Raw genomic sequence first — 21,244 nt, 5'->3', positions numbered from 1 at the left:
AAAAACCATAATTTCCACTCATTTTCAGTCTATTCTGAATACCTCACACCTCACAATATTATTTTTAGTCCTAAAATTTGCACCAAGGTCGCTGGATGACTAAGCTAAGCGACACTAGTGGCCGACACAAACACCTGGCCCATCTAGGAGTGGCACTGCAGTGTCACGCAGGATGTCCCTTCCAAAAAACCCTCCCCAATCAGCACATGACGCAAAGAAAAAAAGAGGCGCAATGAGATAGCTGACTGTGTGAGTAAGATTAGCGACCCTAGTGGCCGACACAAACACCGGGCCCATTTAGGAGTGGCACTGCAGTGTCACGCAGGATGTCCCTTCCAAAAAACCCTCCCCAATCAGCACATGACGCAAAGAAAAAAAGAGGCGCAATGAGGTACCTGACTGTGTGAGTAAGATTAGCGACCCTAGTGGCCGACACAAACACCGGGCCCATTTAGGAGTGGCACTGCAGTGTCACGCAGGATGTCCCTTCCAAAAAACCCTCCCCAATCAGCACATGACGCAAAGAAAAAAAGAGGCGCAATGAGGTAGCTGACTGTGTGAGTAAGATTAGCGACCCTAGTGGCCGACACAAACACCGGGCCCATTTAGGAGTGGCACTGCAGTGTCACGCAGGATGTCCCTTCCAAAAAACCCTCCCCAATCAGCACATGACGCAAAGAAAAAAAGAGGCGCAATGAGGTAGCTGACTGTGTGAGTAAGATTAGCGACCCTAGTGGCCGACACAAACACCGGGCCCATTTAGGAGTGGCACTGCAGTGTCACGCAGGATGTCCCTTCCAAAAAACCCTCCCCAATCAGCACATGACGCAAAGAAAAAAAGAGGCGCAATGAGGTAGCTGACTGTGTGAGTAAGATTAGCGACCCTAGTGGCCGACACAAACACCGGGCCCATTTAGGAGTGGCACTGCAGTGTCACGCAGGATGTCCCTTCCAAAAAACCCTCCCCAAACAGCACATGACGCAAAGAAAAATAAAAGAAAAAAGAGGTGCAAGATGGAATTGTCCTTGGGCCCTCCCACCCACCCTTATGTTGTATAAACAAAACAGGACATGCACACTTTAACCAACCCATCATTTTAGTGACAGGGTCTGCCACACGACTGTGACTGATATGACGGGTTGGTTTGGACCCCCCCCCAAAAAAGAAGCAATTAATCTCTCCTTGCACAAACTGGCTCTACAGAGGCAAGATGTCCACCTCATCATCACCCTCCGATATATCACCGTGTACATCCCCCTCCTCACAGATTATCAATTCGTCCCCACTGGAATCCACCATCTCAGCTCCCTGTGTACTTTGTGGAGGCAATTGCTGCTGGTCAATGTCTCCGCGGAGGAATTGATTATAATTAATTTTAATGAACATCATCTTCTCCACATTTTCTGGATGTAACCTCGTACGCCGATTGCTGACAAGGTGAGCGGCGGCACTAAACACTCTTTCGGAGTACACACTTGTGGGAGGGCAACTTAGGTAGAATAAAGCCAGTTTGTGCAATGGCCTCCAAATTGCCTCTTTTTCCTGCCAGTATAAGTATGGACTGTGTGACGTGCCTACTTGGATGCGGTCACTCATATAATCCTCCACCATTCTTTCAATGGTGAGAGAATCATATGCAGTGACAGTAGACGACATGTCCGTAATCGTTGTCAGGTCCTTCAGTCCGGACCAGATGTCAGCATCAGCAGTCGCTCCAGACTGCCCTGCATCACCGCCAGCGGGTGGGCTCGGAATTCTGAGCCTTTTCCTCGCACCCCCAGTTGCGGGAGAATGTGAAGGAGGAGATGTTGACAGGTCGCGTTCCGCTTGACTTGACAATTTTCTCACCAGCAGGTCTTTCAACCCCAGCAGACTTGTGTCTGCCGGAAAGAGAGATCCAAGGTAGGCTTTAAATCTAGGATCGAGCACGGTGGCCAAAATGTAGTGCTCTGATTTCAACAGATTGACCACCCGTGAATCCTTGTTAAGCGAATTAAGGGCTCCATCCACAAGTCCCACATGCCTAGCGGAATCGCTCCGTGTTAGCTCCTCCTTCAATGTCTCCAGCTTCTTCTGCAAAAGCCTGATGAGGGGAATGACCTGACTCAGGCTGGCAGTGTCTGAACTGACTTCACGTGTGGCAAGTTCAAAGGGCATCAGAACCTTGCACAACGTTGAAATCATTCTCCACTGCGCTTGAGACAGGTGCATTCCACCTCCTATATCGTGCTCAATTGTATAGGCTTGAATGGCCTTTTGCTGCTCCTCCAACCTCTGAAGCATATAGAGGGTTGAATTCCACCTCGTTACCACTTCTTGCTTCAGATGATGGCAGGGCAGGTTCAGTAGTTTTTGGTGGTGCTCCAGTCTTCTGTACGTGGTGCCTGTACGCCGAAAGTGTCCCGCAATTTTTCTGGCCACCGACAGCATCTCTTGCACGCCCCTGTCGTTTTTTAAAAAATTCTGCACCACCAAATTCAAGGTATGTGCAAAACATGGGACGTGCTGGAATTTGCCCATATTTAATGCACACACAATATTGCTGGCGTTGTCCGATGCCACAAATCCACAGGAGAGTCCAATTGGGGTAAGCCATTCCGCGATGATCTTCCTCAGTTGCCGTAAGAGGTTTTCAGCTGTGTGCGTATTCTGGAAAGCGGTGATACAAAGCGTAGCCTGCCTAGGAAAGAGTTGGCGTTTGCGAGATGCTGCTACTGGTGCCGCCGCTGCTGTTCTTGCGGCGGGAGTCCATACATCTACCCAGTGGGCTGTCACAGTCATATAGTCCTGACCCTGCCCTGCTCCACTTGTCCACATGTCCGTGGTTAAGTGGACATTGGGTACAACTGCATTTTTTAGGACACTGGTGAGTCTTTTTCTGACGTCCGTGTACATTCTCGGTATCGCCTGCCTAGAGAAGTGGAACCTAGATGGTATTTGGTAACGGGGGCACACTGCCTCAATAAATTGTCTAGTTCCCTGTGAACTAACGGCGGATACCGGACGCACGTCTAACACCAACATAGTTGTCAAGGCCTCAGTTATCCGCTTTGCAGCAGGATGACTGCTGTGATATTTCATCTTCCTCGCAAAGGACTGTTGAACAGTCAATTGCTTACTGGAAGTAGTACAAGTGGGCTTACGACTTCCCCTCTGGGATGACCATCGACTCCCAGCAGCAACAACAGCAGCGCCAGCAGCAGTAGGCATTACACGCAAGGATGCATCGGAGGAATCCCAGGCAGGAGAGGACTCGTCAGAATTGCCAGTGACATTGCCTGCAGGACTATTGGCATTCCTGGGGAAGGAGGAAATTGACACTGAGGGAGTTGGTGGGGTGGTTTGCGTGAGCTTGGTTACAAGAGGAAGGGATTTACTGGTCAGTGGACTGCTTCCGCTGTCACCCAAAGTTTTTGAACTTGTCACTGACTTATTATGAATGCGCTGCAGGTGACGTATAAGGGAGGATGTTCCGAGGTGGTTAACGTCCTTACCCCTACTTATTACAGCTTGACAAAGGGAACACACGGCTTGACACCTGTTGTCCGCATTTCTGTTGAAATAGTTCCACACCGAAGAGCTGATTTTTTTGGTATTTTCACCAGGCATGTCAACGGCCATATTCCTCCCACGGACAACAGGTGTCTCCCCGGGTGCCTGACTTAAACAAACCACCTCACCATCAGAATCCTCCTGGTCAATTTCCTCCCCAGCGCCAGCAACACCCATATCCTCCTCATCCTGGTGTACTTCAACACTGACATCTTCAATCTGACTATCAGGAACTGGACTGCGGGTGCTCCTTCCAGCACTTGCAGGGGGCGTGCAAATGGTGGAAGGCGCATGCTCTTCACGTCCAGTGTTGGGAAGGTCAGGCATCGCAACCGACACAATTGGACTCTCCTTGTGGATTTGGGATTTCGAAGAACGCACAGTTCTTTGCGGTGCTACTGCTTTTGCCAGCTTGAGTCTTTTCATTTTTCTAGCGAGAGGCTGAGTGCCTCCATCCTCATGTGAAGCTGAACCACTAGCCATGAACATAGGCCAGGGCCTCAGCCGTTCCTTGCCACTCCGTGTGGTAAATGGCATATTGGCAAGTTTACGCTTCTCCTCCGACAATTTTATTTTAGGTTTTGGAGTCCTTTTTTTACTGATATTTGGTGTTTTGGATTTGACATGCTCTGTACTATGACATTGGGCATCGGCCTTGGCAGACGACGTTGCTGGCATTTCATCGTCTCGGCCATGACTAGTGGCAGCAGCTTCAGCACGAGGTGGAAGTGGATCTTGATCTTTCCCTAATTTTGGAACCTCAACATTTTTGTTCTCCATATTTTAATAGGCACAACTAAAAGGCACCTCAGGTAAACAATGGAGATGGATGGATACTAGTATACAATTATGGACGGACTGCCGAGTGCCGACACAGAGGTAGCTACAGCCGTGAACTACCGTACTGTGTCTGCTGCTAATATAGACTGGTTGATAAAGAGATGTCGTAGTATGTATGTATGAAGAAGAAAGAAAAAAAAACCACGGTTAGGTGGTATACAATTATGGACGGACTGCCGAGTGCCGACACAGAGGTAGCCACAGCCGTGAACTACCGTACTGTACTGTGTCTGCTGCTAATATAGACTGGTTGATAAAGAGATGTCGTAGTATGTATGTATGAAGAAGAAAGAAAAAAAAACCACGGGTAGGTGGTATACAATTATGGACGGACTGCCGAGTGCCGACACAGAGGTAGCCACAGCCGTGAACTACCGTACTGTACTGTGTCTGCTGCTAATATAGACTGGTTGATAAAGAGATGTCGTAGTATGTATGTATAAAGAAGAAAGAAAAAAAAACCACGGATAGGTGGTATACAATTATGGACGGACTGCCGAGTGCCGACACAGAGGTAGCCACAGCCGTGAACTACCGTACTGTACTGTGTCTGCTGCTAATATAGACTGGTTGATAAAGAGATGTAGTAGTATGTATGTATAAAGAAGAAAGAAAAAAAAACCACGGGTAGGTGGTATACAATTATGGATGGACTGCCGAGTGCCGACACAGAGGTAGCTACAGCCGTGAACTACCGTACTGTGTCTGCTGCGACTGGATGATAAATAATGATATAAAAAATATATATATATCACTACTGCAGCCGGACAGGTATATATATTATATAATGACGGACCTGCTGGACACTGTCTGTCAGCAGAATGAGTTTTTTATAGAATAAAAAAAAAAACACCACACAAGTGAAGTCACACGACGAGTGTTTAACTTTTTCAGGCAATCACAATATAGTATACTACTAACTATACTGGTGGTCAGTGTGGTCAGGTCACTGGTCAGTCACACTGGCAGTGGCACTCCTGCAGCAAAAGTGTGCACTGTTTAATTTTAATATAATATGTACTCCTGGCTCCTGCTATAACCTATAACTGGCACTGCAGTGCTCCCCAGTCTCCCCCACAATTATAAGCTGTGTGAGCTGAGCACAGTCAGATATATAATATATATACATAGATGATGCAGCACACTGGGCTGAGCAGTGCACACAGATATGGTATGTGACTGTCTTGTACTCCTGGCTCCTGCTATAACCTATAACTGGCACTGCAGTGCTCCCCAGTCTCCCCCACAATTATAAGCTGTGTGAGCTGAGCACAGTCAGATATATAATATATACATAGATGATGCAGGCATGCAGCACACTGGGCTGAGCAGTGCACACAGATATGGTATGTGACTGAGTCACTGTGTGTACCGTTTTTTTCAGGCAGAGAACGGATATATTAAATAAAACAACTGCACTGCTGGTGGTCACTGTGGTCAGTCACTAAACTCTGCACTCTCTTCTACAGTATCAGCCTCAGGTCAATCTCTCTCTCTCTCTCCTAATCTAAATGGAGAGGACGCCAGCCACGTCCTCTCCCTATCAATCTCAATGCACGTGTGAAAATGGCGGCGACGCGCGGCTCCTTATATAGAATCCGAGTCTCGCGAGAATCCGACAGCGTCATGATGACGTTCGGGCGCGCTCGGGTTAACCGAGCAAGGTGGGAAGATCCGAGTCGCTCGGACCCGTGAAAAAAAACATGAAGTTCGTGCGGGTTCGGATTCAGAGAAACCGAACCCGCTCATCTCTAATTTTCACTGCGATGCGAAAAAAAAGAACGAGCGAACGACTCGGAATGAGGGCCAAGGTGTATATGTAACATAAATGCATTCTGTGCTTAGATTTAGGTCCCTTCACCATGATATCTCATTATGGTATGCAATTATTCCAAAATACGGAAAAATCCCATATCCAAAATACCTCTGGTCCCAAGCATTTTGGATAAGGGAGACTCAACCTGTACTCAGCTTCCCGGCAACTACAGCTGGCAGCAACTAGAGTAGTCTTACTGCCTGCCAGGCCAGTAACTTGTCAATCAGGGCGTGTGTGAAGCAACCGACAGACAGATACAATTAAAAGACAACAAAAAAATGAAAGAAATGGAATGTCACAAATCTGCAGTATTTATGGCTTTTTGCCTCTGATAAATTGACCCATTAGACACCAACAAAAATCTTTAAGGCACATTTGACCATGTTTATTTGGTGGCACCTCTCCACAACCAGATGTTGAGTGGATGCATACTCCTTCTATCCAGATGTCTAGTGAGTTGTGCCTAAGGGGGTCATTCAGACCTGATTGCTCGCTAGCAATTTTTTGCAGCGCTGCAATCAGATAGTCGCCGCCTACAGGGGAGTGTATTTTTGCTTTGCAAGTGTGCGATCGTATGTGCAGCTGAGCACTACAAAAAAGCTTTGTGCAGTTTCTGAGTTGCCCAGAACTTACTCAGCCACTGCGATCACTTCAGCCTGTCAGGTCCCGGAATTGAAGTCAGACACCCGCCCTGCAAACGCTTGGACATGCCTGCGTTTTTCCAAAAACTCCCGGAAAATAGTCAGTTGACACCCACAAATGCCTTCTTCCTGTCAATCTCCTTGCGATTGGCTGTGCGAATGGATTCTTCGTAAAATCTATAGCACAGCAACGATCCTCTTTGCACCCGAACGACGTGCCTGCGCATTGCGGTGCATACGCATGCTCAGTTTTGACCTGATCACAGCACAGCAAAAAAATCTAGCGTGCGATCAGGTCTGCATGACTCCCTATGTCTCTACAGATGTTGGCCAGTTGTCCCTCTAGTCTATTATATAAAGATTTCATCATCACTTCTGATGTAACATAAAAATTGTGCATAAACGTAAATAAGAAATCTCTTTTGCATCTCTGTACTCCTGTAGTAATCCTTTCATTATGCTAGAAAACTGAACAATTCAGTCATTGACATAAATTAATTTTTTTATAAAGGCCCCATTTAACAACGAGACATAACCCCATTGGCATTCGCTAAAGGGGTTATGTACTCCTTTCAGTATTTAACAAACAGTGGTGAGTTTAGCTCAGAAGTTTTGAAGCCCCTTCCCCGCCCTCTTGGAAAAGTGAGTGTGGATGCGTAACTTTATATTATGTTAACAAACTATAACTATATATATTATCACACCGCCTGGCTTCTACACACACGCACAATTAGCAGCCATACACATAATGTCCACAGTAGTGCTCCTTACATATAATTCCCACAGTAATAGCTACTTACACATACTGCACCCAGTAATGCCCCTTACACATAATGCCCACATTAGTACCAGGTACACATAATGTTCACAGTTAGTGCCAGTTACACATAATGTCCCCAGTATAGTGTCAATTACACATAATGTCCCCAGTATAGAGCCAGATACACATAATGCCCCCAGTATAGTGACAGTTACACATAATGCCCACAGTAGTGCCAGATACCCCTAATGTCCCCTGTATAGTGCCAGTTACACATAATGTCCCCAGTATAGTTCCAGATACACATAATGTCCCCAGTATAGTGGCAGTTAATCATAATACCCCCAGTATAATGCCAGTTACACATAATACCCACAGTAGTGCCAGATACACATAACGTTCCAGTATAGTGCCAGTTACACATAATGTCCCCAGTATAGTGCCAGATCCACATAATGTCCCCAGTATAGTGGCAGTTACACATAATACCCCCAGTATAATGCCAGTTACACATAATACCCTCAGTATACTGCCAGTTACACATAACGTTCCAGTATAGTGCCTGTTACACATAATGTCCCCAGTATAGTGCCAGATCCACATAACATTCCAATATAGTGCCTGTTACACCTAATGTCCCCAGTATAGTGCCAGTTACACATAATGTCCCCAGTATAGTTCCAGATACACATAATGTCCCCAGTATAGTGGCAGTTACACATAATACCCCCAGTATAATGCTAGTTACACATAATACACCCCCAGTATACTGCCAGTTACACATAATACCCCCAGTATAATGCCAGTTACACATAATACCCACAGTAGTGCCAGATACACATAACGTTCCAGTATAGTGCCAGTTACACATAATGTCCCCAGTATAGTGCCAGAACCACATAATGTCCCCAGTATAGTGGCAGTTACACATAATACCCCCAGTATAATGCCAGTTACACATAATACCCTCGGCATACTGCCAGTTACACATAACGTTCCAGTATAGTGCCTGTTACACATAATGTCCCCAGTATAGTGCCAGATCCACATAACGTTCCAGTATAGTGCCTGTTACACCTAATGTCCCCAGTATAGTGCCAGTTACACATAATGTCCCCAGTATAGTTCCAGATACACATAATGTCCCCAGTATAGTGGCAGTTACACATAATACCCCCAGTATAATGCCAGTTACACATAATACACCCCCAGTATACTGCCAGTTACACATAATATTCCATTATAGTACCTGTTACACATAATGTCCCCAGTATAGTGCCAGATCCACATAATGTCCCCACTGTAGTGGAAGGTACACATAATGCCCACAGTACTGGCAGATACACATAATGTCCCCAGTATATTGCCAGTTACACATAACACCCTCAGTATAGTACACATAATGTCCCCAAATATAGTTCCATATACACATAATACCCCCAGTATGTCAGTTACACATAATACCCCTAGTATAGTGCAAGTTACATATAACATTCCAGTATAGTGCCATTTACACATAATGGGCATAGGCGTGCACAGCACATTTTATTAGGGGGTGCACCGTTGGAGGGGTGTGTCTAGCATCGCCTTTCGGGTGTGTTTAGCACCATCTATTGACGGTCAACGCAATATAAAATATCCACCCTTGTACCAATCCTAATAAAGCAGATACATTGTCAGGTGTTGTGGTGTGCACCAAACAAACACCCCTGATGGCACTAACTGCAATTACAGTGCTCTTCCTCTGCCTGGTCTGGCCCCCCCCTCACTTTCCCCTGCAAGCTGCAGCAGCTTACTTACAAGTCAGTCACTCACTGACACTGACAGTTGCAGACTAGTACTGCTGCTGCTGGAAAAACAAGTGACGTGTCCATGCTGCTGCGGACTGCCTGCCAGTATTGAATTTGTCTTCCGAAGAGGAACGCTGGCTACATGCTGCTCCTCATCAGTGGCTGGCGTTGCCATAGCATACAAGGAGAAATGTGGGCGTGCCAGCAGCATGACGTAATCACATCACGCTGTTTTTGTACATGGAGGTGGAGCTGGGAGTTTGAAAGCCGGTGGCAGTGGCACCCTTGATTAACCCAGGCGTCCGGTCAGTAATGCAGTCCTGACAGGGTGCAGCGCAGAGGGGGCAGTAATCAGCCTGCTCGGCAATTGCTGTATCAGGATTGTGAGATCGGGGTGCCAGACATTAGGGGGTGCCTGTGCGCACCAGGCACCCCCCCTGCGCACACCTATGATAATGGGGGTCATTCCGAGTTGATTGCTAGCTGCCATTGTTCGCAGCGCAGCGATCAGGCTAAGAATTGGCACTTCTGCGCATGCGTATGCGGCTCAATGCGCGCGCACAACTTACTTTCACAAAAGCCAATGTAGTTTTACACAAGCTCTAGCAACACTTTTCAGTCGCACTGCTGATCGTTCAGTGATTAACAGGAAGTGGGTGTTTCTGGGTGGTAACTGACCGTTTTCGGGGAGTGTGTGTAAAAATGCAGGCGTGCCAGATAAAAACGCAGGAGTGGCTGGGGAAACGGGGGAGTGGCTGGCCGAACGCAGGGCATGTTTGTGACATCAAAACAGGAACTAAACAGACTGAAGTGATCGCTAGCTAGGATTAAGTCTCGAGCTACTCTGAAACTGCACAATCTTTTTTTGTAGCAATGCTGCGAACCTTTCGTTCGCACTTCTGCTAAGCTAAGATACACTCCCAGAGGGTGGTGGCTTAGCGTTTGCACTGCTGCTAAAAACAGCTAGCGAGCGAGCAACTCGGAATAAGGGCCAATGTCCTGTTGCCATATAGACCATTACATAACAATATAATTTAGTAGGTACCAAAGTTAGAACAAATTATGTAAATTAAATAATATGATTTATTACCCAATGTGATTTTAACCAGTTGTGTATATATATATTATTGTAAGGTATAACTTAAATAGGTTTGAATGTATTAGTCTTATGTTTTGAGAATTTAGTAGCATGTATTTCTGTGTGTTTTACTGCAAGATTATGGGTCATTATGTAAGAGACAGGTTTTCTCTGTGTAAGCCATATAGCCAGAATACACAATACATTGAGCATTACACAAATTCATCCCTTCCATGCCATTATTCATATCTGTATTAATCAAAGGATTAACGTCTGATCTGCGCTATACCAAGTACAATTAAATCAAAGTTTACATGATATGTAGATATATGTATACTGTATACTTGATTCACACACAGCAAATAAATAATCATAACTTGGTGGATAAAGTCAATAGGTCACCTAGCTCAGGTCTCATAATATGCAAACAGTTACTGGTATGAACAGGGTACATTGGAATTCACAATCAAAGATCTTCATACCTTTAGAGAGTACATCAACCAGCTGGCCTATTGTCCAGTTATACTGCTGGCCAGAGGCAATGATAATATAGGATCAAACGCACTATAAACAGGTCACAATCATTTATGCTAACACCCTAGGGCCTAGGCGAAATAGATCGTTTACACATCCATACAAAGGTAGATCTCTGATGGATAAAGGAATACCAAACTTTATGATCCCAAAATTCTCTACATGCTCACCACCGTGGGACGGAGTTAGCAGAGAACGTTTTATTACACTTTGGAATCTGTCAAAACCTATAATTATGTACTCCATTGGAAACTGTGGGCATATACTAGTTTTGAATTGGTAGAATATAGGATATAAGGGGCAGTCTGATAGATAGAGAGTTAGAAGGAGAGGAGGAAGGAACAAAGTCCAGAGGGAGTCAGGATCCTAAGACGGTAGCTATGAATTATGCCCTCACATATTCTTGCAAGTGTATAGTATGTGTATTAATTGTTTAAGTTTGTAAAACTGTTTGTGTTTTATGTATGTACCATGGTTAAGGAAGTTTAGATAAATTATAAGATTTATTATCATTGTGTTATCTTATCTTGTAATTTGTATCACCTATAATAAATGTACTAGACAAAATAGAGCTGGTATTCCAAGTCTTGAACTCATTTTCGGAATCACTAAAGTTATACATGAAATCTGCATATATTATATAAGGCTCTGCAAGTTGGGACAACTGACTTGTAGTCAAAGTATAGTACTTATATGTTCAATGAGCCAGGATTATATATCTCTGTAAAGTATATTTAGGCTTTGCCTGGAAATATTTCCTGGACAGTAGAGATATAGCTCCTTTAATCTGAGCCAATCACAGGTATGAAAATAGGAACGTCCACGCATTACATATTGTGTGATTGGACCAGTACTAAACATCACCCCTTTTGTTATGAGCCCACCTATTTGTAAGCCTATTATAATATATTTGCAGATATAAAATACATAAACCATTATATCAATATATGATATAATAAATATATGTTATATAAGATTCCATAAATCAACATTGGCGACCACGGAAGGGACTTGGAATTATTCAGTATCAATTTTGACTAAATACAATATTTAGGGGCAGCGCAAGGGCTATAAGCCCGCTGGGCAAAATACAAGATCACAGTGGAATAAGTTGCAAATGACTAGAGAATTTTATTTTCTAAAAAAGGCCTAAAGTAAGAAATTAAAAAAACACGGGTGTTAGAGTTTAACTTATCAGGCTAGCGAACAGATAAGGGAGGATACCACGTGCAAAATATAGGAAATATTGTTCCCAAATACTAAAAGTTTGTAATTCTCAGTGATAGAATACATATAACGAAAGGGAATAAATCTGTAAAATGGCTACAATGTCAAATATAGACAGCATTGTAGTGAAATACATCACAAAGCAAAAGTGTACAGACTTTGCTTGTGATGCCAAATTAAAAGAAAACCCATGGAGCTATGTCCAGGGTTTGTTTGATGATGAAATTAAATCATCAAAGAAAAGGAAACAGAAAGGAATAGCCATTGCAGGCTTGTATGCAGCCTGTTTGGCTATGGATGCTAAATTAAGCAGTTTAGCTAAAACCCTACAAAAATGTAGAGAAGAATCTAATTTAAAAGAAACAGAAAGCAAGGAAAAAATAGATCAGCTAAATATCCAAATTAAAACTTTAACAACACTTAATGACATGGGTAAAATCTCCCAGGATGAAGTGTTACAGAAACATAAAAATGCTCAGAGGGAATCCACAGAATGTAGGAGAGCTCTAACAGAGGTTACAACAGAGAGAGATGAGATAATAAGTGCATATAAAGTTATGCAGGGACAGCTCACAGAATGTATGAAAGGGAAAGCAATTGACCATACCCCTTGTGTGGACAGGGAGATGCAGCTTATGCAAGAGATATCTGTTCTGAAAGGACATATTGCTGCAAACATTAGGATAGGAACTGCAGCCACTGCCCCATATCCTATCTATGCATATGAAAGAGAACAATGGGACACAAATCATGAGGACAGAGAGGACTGCTGGGGAGAGGGGAATTCTACTGAATCTACCCTCAGGGTACCCATAGCAATGGGAGAGTTTGCAGAATCAGCAGCGAATAGGGAGTGCTCTATATTAATAGGCACAGATAGTAGTGATGAAGAAGTACAGACAGAAATTGAGGCACACAGGGCTCATAAACAGCCAGCATTCCTCACTGAGAGTAGGAACACCCTATTGGGATTCAATAGTGAAGGAGAGGCCATTCACTCAAGGGCCCCTAGTGCCAATCATCCCCCACAACCCATAAAAACACTTATGGGAGTGGCAGATATGATTGGAAAAATGAGTTCAGGAGAACACATCACCTCCCATGCAGCTAATGTTCAGCAGAGGTGTGAACTTCTAGGAATTAGAAATCTCACTGATCAGGTTAAGGTACTGCAATTAACAATTCCATTAGCTGCTTGGAGTGCTTTGACAGATTTGATTAAAGAAGGTAAAGGTACATATGAAGAAACTGTAGAGGAGCTACAAAAGATAATTAACCCTTCAGTAGCAGGCACAATGGTTGCATATGAAATCAAACAGCAAAGTGAGGAGAACCCATTAATATATGCAAATAGATTGTGGGCAGCATACAGTGCAGGAAACAGCAAAAATGACAACAGTCAGAAAAACAGCAAAGATTTCAAAAACTTGTTGGTGCATAACTCGCACCCCACAATTAAAGCTAAGTGTGAACACTTGATAGATACCGTAAAGCATAGCTATGATAAAATAATGGGATTAATGCAGCGGTCCTTTCAAGCAGTACAGGCCAGTAAGCAACGTAAGATGGCAGAAAGGAATGAGAAATGTGTTATAAAGAGGGTTGCAGCATTAGAGTCAGAAGGTAAACCAATGGTGGTTGAAGGGCCCCACATTCCAGGGGAGGTAAACACACCATTTAACCCACAATGGAACACAGGGTCACAAAGGAGAGGGGGACTTTTTAAAGAGAGATCCATTTTTAGAGGTGGAGGTAGAGGATACCAAGGACATTCAAATGATGGAGCTTGGAATAGACACATGGGTTACTCACAACATTTTGGGAACAGAGGAAAGGACACAGAGTTTAAACACCAGGGTCCCACTTACACAGAGCTAAGACACCAGCTACAGGCCATAAAAGAGAAGTATGAGAATTTAGAAAAAGCAAACAAAGTGCAGCAAGCTGACACACAAAAGGAGAAAAATTGACAGTCAGTGGCCCCAAGGATAGTTGCACCAATCACTTTAGATAGGTGCGGGCGCCCTCAAGTCTCGGTTCTGGTCAGGGGCCACCAGCACACAATGTTACTAGACACCGGTGCCGCCATATCAATCCTACATGATGATCAGCCACATCACTCTCCTCTGTCAGCAGGAAAAACAATACATCTCCAAAGCTTTGCAGGGAATAAGGTAGATACAGTGCTGTCAAACCCTCTCCAAATACAAATAGGAGATGTATCTGCAATTCACACATTTGCATTAGCCTCACTGCCAAGTGAAACTAATTTATTAGGGTCTGACTTTATGATCCCTAATGGGTGTATATTGGATCTGACTAACCTTTTACTTCTGCAGAGTTCTCCTAATGTAACACCTGAGGTTGTAATTATACCAGATTCCCATGTAATTGCTGCTGTAAAACCCAATAATGCGAAATATGATGTGCTTAAGGCTAATGTTGATCATCCTGACAAAGATTTGGTATTACCATTACTTGAACAGTTTCAGGATGCTTTTGCTAAACACAAACATGACTGTGGGAAGGTAAACAAGGTGATTGAAGTCAGTGGTCTTGACCCTCCCCCACAGAAGCAGTACAATTTCCCACAGGAGGCCATAAGCTTCATTCAAGAAACAATTGACTCTCTGTTAGAGCAGCGTGTAATCAGACCATGTGTATCCACTAACAATGCGCCAATATGGCCAGTACGGAAACCGGATGGTTCCTGGCGGCTCACAATTGACTATCGCAAACTTAATGGCCTTACGCTTAGCTGCGCACCCACTGTTGCGTCAATGCCAGACATTCTAAAAATGTTAAGCCCAGAGCATAAATGGTTCACAGTTTTAGATATTTCAAATGGGTTTTGGTCTCTGCCTCTATCTGAAGAGTGTCAATATAAATTTGCCTTCACATTTCTGGGAAAGCAATACACGTTTACATGTCTTCCACAGGGCTTCCATAATTCTCCATCATTTTTCCATACTACGATGAGAGAAATTTTAACTGATTTTTCTTCCCACAAGAATTTATTGCAGTATGTAGATGATCTCTTACTAGCAACAGAGACAAAGGAAGAGCATCTTCAGCTACTGGGAGAACTCCTTGGCATCCTCAAAGACGCAGGTTTGAAGTGTAACCCATCTAAAGCTCAGATTTTACGGGAATCTGTTTCCTTCCTGGGGATCAGTGTTACGGCTGATGGGAGAACAATATCGGCAGATAAGGTAAAAACCATCCTTCGTTTACCCCTTCCTGTCAGCATACCTACACTGAGATCCTTCCTGGGGTTGGTAAATTACTCTAGGTCCTTCATTTCTGATTTTTCACAAATATCTGCACCTCTCTATTCTCTCCTCAAAAAGGATATAAAATGGGAATGGACCCCCAGTCACACAAAGGCAGTAGAAACATTAAAAGAAGCACTAGCTAGTGCCCCTGCCCTTGCAAATCCAGACCCACAGTTACCCTTTCACTTAGAGACAGCAGCAACAGAAACAGCCATGTCTGCAGTCCTGTCACAGGAAATACATGCACAGCAAAGGCCCATAGCTTATGCATCAAAGTTACTGACACCAGTGGAATTAAAATACTCTGTGTGTGAAAAACACCTTCTTGCCACATTTTGGGCAGTAAAACAGTTCACATACATGATAGGCCTGAACCCTATCATCTTACATTCCACGCACACACCAACAAGGTTCCTCCTCACAGACAGAATCAAAGATGGGAATGTCTCTAATGCCAGGTTAGCACATTGGGCCCTTTTGTTGCAGGATCGAGATATAACAGTGAAGGCAACTGACAGTCCATCCACCTGTGCATATGGACTAATATACCAGGGACTGACACACACATGTGACTTACTCCCAGCTGACCATTCAAAACATTTGTTTAGAGCAATGCCACAGGAGGCTACAGCCCCTGAACAAACCACCCAGATCTTTACAGATGGTTCATGTTTTTATGTACATGGGTCACCCCATGCAGGTTTTGGTCTGTACATAATGCATCCCCAAACCACACCACAATCTGTTTTTCGATCTTGTGATGTAAAGTCTGCACAGTACGCTGAGCTGGCAGCAGTAGCACATGCCCTTGAATTATTCCAAGACCACAAACATGAAATCGCATTGTACTCGGACTCAGCATGGGTGTGTAATGCCCTTACCGAATTTTTGCCCTTTTGGCAAACTCATCAGTATACCTCATCTGATGGAAGCCCTCTTAAATATGCAGACCTTCTCCAGTACATAGTTTCCCTGGCACAGAGTCTAACACATGTCCCCTGGGTCTGTAAAGTCAAAGGGCATTCACCTGCATCACCACACCATGAACAGAATGAAATGTCTGACCTTTTAGCCAAACAAGGGGCACAAGAGGGGGAGCTGTGGCAGATACCGAAAGCAAGCCCAGAGCCAAAAGTGTGCCCTCTTGTATGTGCAGTGGCAAAAAGGCCAGAGATGATAAATGCACCAGACATTTCAGAGATCCAAATGCAGGACCCTGAAATTAAAGAAATCATACAAAAGTTGAGGAATGAGGAGTTGGACTTAACAGAGGGAAATACATTGGCAAAACACACACCAAATCTAACACTAACAGAGGACAAGGAAATGCTTATCCACAATGGGGAAGATACAACATGGGTAGTCCCAAAAGAGTACAGGAATGAAATGATATATCTTGTACACGACCTCCCCACAGGTGGACACCAGGGTGTAGAAAAGACACAGCAGAGACTAAAAACAATAGGTTGGTGGCCAGATATGGTAAAAGATGTACAGCAATACTGTGACAACTGTGTGGTATGTGCCCAAGTTAACCCAGCACCTAGAAAGATAAATGCTCCACTGAGAATCCAGAGAAGGGAAGGTCCCTGGAATGCCTTACAAATTGATTACATGGGCCCTCTGCCTGCCACAGCTAAAAATAACAAATACGTGTTGGTTGTGACTGACCTATTTTCAAAATGGGTAGAAATTTTTCCCTCTAAAAGCAACACAGCCCTGAGCACAGCAAAAATTCTGGTTGATCAGATATTCACACGGTGGGGCCTTCCAACATCGGTTGAATCAGACCAAGGTTCACATTTCACAGGTAATGTGATGCAAACATGCCTGGAAATGCTGGGAATAAAACAAAGCTTCCATGTCCCTTTTCATCCTGAATCTTCTGGACAGGTGGAACGTGCCAACAGACAGATCAAAACTATGTTGAGAAAGTTTGTTGGCATAAATGGTAAGAACTGGGATAATTTGCTACCCCTAGTGGCAATGGCAATAAGGGCCACACCTTCATCAGCGACCCGATTGACCCCCTTTGAATTAATGACAGGCAGGCAAATGAGATTGCCAGAGCACCTTTGGATAGATCTACACACCCCTACTATTGATAGACTATCAATGGATCAGTACCTTACAAAACTGCAAAAAGCACTCACAGAGGTTCATCTGTTTGCAGCACAGCAGTTAGGGAAAGCACAGAGAAAAGCAAAGGCTTATTTTGACAAAGGTGTAAGAGAAAATTGTTGGGAAGTTGGAGAAAGGGTCATGTTTCTAGAACTCCGACCCACAGACCATGGTCTGGGCAAGAAATGGAGAGGACCATTTTCAATAGTGGACAGACTGAGTCCCTCAGTATACAAATTAAGAATCAACGATGCAAAGAAAGTGCAGGACAAATGGGTACATGCCAATCAGATTAAACTGTACAAAGGAGAAGGGTCAACTGAGTAGCGCATCTCTCTTTCTTTCTTATAATTTTATTTTGTTTTGTTTTGGTTTTACAGAAAAATGAGAATCCCGACTTTGGTCCTGTCCTTCGTGGTGAGCCTCCAGATCCAGTGTACCAGTGAGGTCAACATTTCAATTAGAGTGGAAGCCAATCCGATTCACTGTAAAGAGGGAGAATCCATCCTCCTTCCAGTGTCAGTACAAGGCACAACAGGGAAACAGGTATCCTGGTGGGGCCCAGCAGACAAAGAAATTAAAGCCTGGGATAATGGAAACGCAGGAAACTCACCACATTACATGGGTAGAATACATGTTTTTCCAAATGGATCACTATTGCTTAGCCATGCAAACCCTACAGACACAGGAACCTGGATATATGGTTTTATCATCCCCATTCCCATGTATGGGAATCCACCCACAGTAAAGAGGACTTATGTTCCTGGGAGCATCACACTGAATGTGTCCCAGAAAAGAGACCCTACTCCCCCAAGTACCACAACAAAGGCTAAATCACTGCCATCTACTAAAACAGCTGAGTGCCCACCAACAAGTGAAGGACCCACAAGTGGCCTTACTGCCACCTCCATTCCTGGTTCCTTGATAAACAATGTACAATATATACATGTACCAGTAGTCCTAAATCTATCAAAATGGAATATGGCAGAATTTGGTTATTGTGTAAATAGTAATGTTTCTTTATTCTATGCTTCATTACTAGTAGATATTGTTGCTTCTCACCAGAGCAGAACTCAAGACCCATACACAGGACAGGCAACCCCTAACCAAAAAGGTATTTTTAGATCCAGGAAATTACAAAGCTTAGATGGGATCATTGGATCCATCCCTGGACTGTTTGGTTCCGGGATGTCAATTTGGAATAGGGCGGATTTGGAAGTCATCCGCAGACACATAGGCAATTTTGAGCAGAAAGAGGGGCAATATGTTTTGAAGCCTGTCCTGCAGGGCATTGAGGGTCTGGCCAGTGAAGAAAAATTTACTGTTTATAACATGCATGATATAGCAAGATTGTTTTCAGAGACCCAAGCCAAGATAAACGAAATCATTGAACTGAACAATAGAGAAGCCAGACAAAATCAGGTGGGGAAAGAAATAATATGCACTGCATATGGTAATTATGTCCTCAACGCAATCACACATGTAATTAGAGACCTACAATCTGGTAGAATACCTGACATTTTAAGAGATAATGACCTGACCAATTGGTATTGCTCACAATCTGACATTGGGCATGGGGAAAATACCCCAAGAGATGGTTGCAGACCTCTGCCCATCTCCACAATTAGGAATTTAGGCACTGTGACCCCCCACCCAAATAGAGGTTCACCCCGTTGTTACAACAAGCAGCAACCTTGTGCAGTCAGCGATATCCTATATGTCTCCTTTACCATTTCTCTACCTGTGTTCGACCCAAGCAAGTCTTTATTTGACAAACTGTCTACAGTTCACTCCATTGGATATTTGGAAAAGGACATTTACAAAGAACGGCTGGACCTACCAGAACTACTGGTCCGAGTCGACGACATCTGGAAAGTTCCACATACTGCTTGCTGTGCAGTCAAGGGAAACCAATACTTGTGTCGCTGCAATGTTTTCGAAATTGAGACGCCAATCTGCGGCCTAGAATCAAGTAAACCAAGTACCCTAATCACAGATATAAATGAACTTGCCACCATTCCCAGCAAAGATATGGATATGGGAGGACCTGAACACAGTGCAAAGCCAAATACATCAACCAGCTATACAGCCAGAGACATTGCTTGTCCAGTGCAGCTAACAAAATGGAGAACTCCAGCGGTGAAGGTTACATACAACATGAATGGACAGTACTGCATAGTCACAAATCACGGAGAGTTCTTGTATGGGGAAAAGTCATGTCCAGTGCCAAACCCAAATTTCTGCTTTAGCCCACATGAGTATACCACCATTGGTCAGACGGTTATCACCCCAATCCCAGTTTATGAAGAGGACATAAATATAGATAGTGAACCAGAAATCTCAAACCTTGGAGAATATATACCTGTGTTCAACATACACATAGATAGTTTAACCTTAGATTTACAGAAACTCCTGGATAGGAAAGACACACACATAGTTCAAATTAATAACATGGTTGAGAAGGCAGATGCCACACTAAATAAATTACTGCATGATGGAGATTTTGAAATAACCATGACAAACACCTGGCTGGAGATTGGTTTAAAGGGCTTGCTGATCGGTCAAACAATCTTGCTAATCATTTTAATTTCACTGATATTGTGGCTTAAGCGCCTTATAAGGCAGGAACGCAGTAAGCTAGAAAAACTGGTAGATGCAAGATATAAGCAATTATTATGTTAATGTATGTGTGGCCATCATCATCAATTCTCACGGCCACAAGGGGGCGACTGTTGCCATATAGACCATTACATAACAATATAATTTAGTAGGTACCAAAGTTAGAACAAATTATGTAAATTAAATAATATGATTTATTACCCAATGTGATTTTAACCAGTTGTGTATATATATATTATTGTAAGGTATAACTTAAATAGGTTTGAATGTATTAGTCTTATGTTTTGAGAATTTAGTAGCATGTATTTCTGTGTGTTTTACTGCAAGATTATGGGTCATTATGTAAGAGACAGGTTTTCTCTGTGTAAGCCATATAGCCAGAATACACAATACATTGAGCATTACACAAATTCATCCCTTCCATGCCATTATTCATATCTGTATTAATCAAAGGATTAACGTCTGATCTGCGCTATACCAAGTACAATTAAATCAAAGTTTACATGATATGTAGATATATGTATACTGTATACTTGATTCACACACAGCAAATAAATAATCATAACTTGGTGGATAAAGTCAATAGGTCACCTAGCTCAGGTCTCATAATATGCAAACAGTTACTGGTATGAACAGGGTACATTGGAATTCACAATCAAAGATCTTCATACCTTTAGAGAGTACATCAACCAGCTGGCCTATTGTCCAGTTATACTGCTGGCCAGAGGCAATGATAATATAGGATCAAACGCACTATAAACAGGTCACAATCATTTATGCTAACACCCTAGGGCCTAGGCGAAATAGATCGTTTACACATCCATACAAAGGTAGATCTCTGATGGATAAAGGAATACCAAACTTTATGATCCCAAAATTCTCTACATGCTCACCACCGTGGGACGGAGTTAGCAGAGAACGTTTTATTACACTTTGGAATCTGTCAAAACCTATAATTATGTACTCCATTGGAAACTGTGGGCATATACT

This window comes from Pseudophryne corroboree, chromosome 2, assembly GCF_028390025.1.
Source record: "Pseudophryne corroboree isolate aPseCor3 chromosome 2, aPseCor3.hap2, whole genome shotgun sequence".
Classification (NCBI taxonomy): domain Eukaryota; kingdom Metazoa; phylum Chordata; class Amphibia; order Anura; family Myobatrachidae; genus Pseudophryne; species Pseudophryne corroboree.
The sequence above is the reverse complement of the archived record's forward strand: the minus strand, read 5'-3'. Positions refer to the sequence as shown.